Consider the following 328-nt stretch of genomic DNA (forward strand, 5'->3'; position numbering starts at 1 on the left):
TTTTATGGTTGGGGGTCACCACAACATGAGGAACTGTATTAAAGGGTCGCAGCATTAGGAAGGTGGAGAACCACTGGTCTAAGGGAAAACCCTCCCTTTCCCCAAGAGCCTGTTGCTGTGGCCAGCCTGCATGGAGACCTAGAAAGTTTTTGGACACAATTTGGTTTCTTGATGGAGGTTTCCTCAGATGTGTTTTTTTCTTCACTGACTGCCTAGGTCCGTGGTTGGCAAACCGCGGCTCGTGAGTCACATGTGGCTCTTTGGCCCCTTGAGTGTGGCTCTTCCACAAAATACCATGTGCAGGCGTGCACGTACAGTGCGATTGAAA

At 50.0% G+C, this 328-nt stretch overlaps 1 pseudogene; it reads left to right on the plus strand.

The window, feature by feature from the left end:
- LOC102256145 overlaps nt 1–328 on the plus strand; it is a 7,707-nt pseudogene that overhangs the window by 5,671 nt on the left and 1,708 nt on the right.

Source organism: Myotis brandtii, unplaced genomic scaffold (genome assembly GCF_000412655.1).
Source record: "Myotis brandtii unplaced genomic scaffold, ASM41265v1 scaffold62, whole genome shotgun sequence".
Classification (NCBI taxonomy): Eukaryota; Metazoa; Chordata; class Mammalia; order Chiroptera; family Vespertilionidae; genus Myotis; species Myotis brandtii.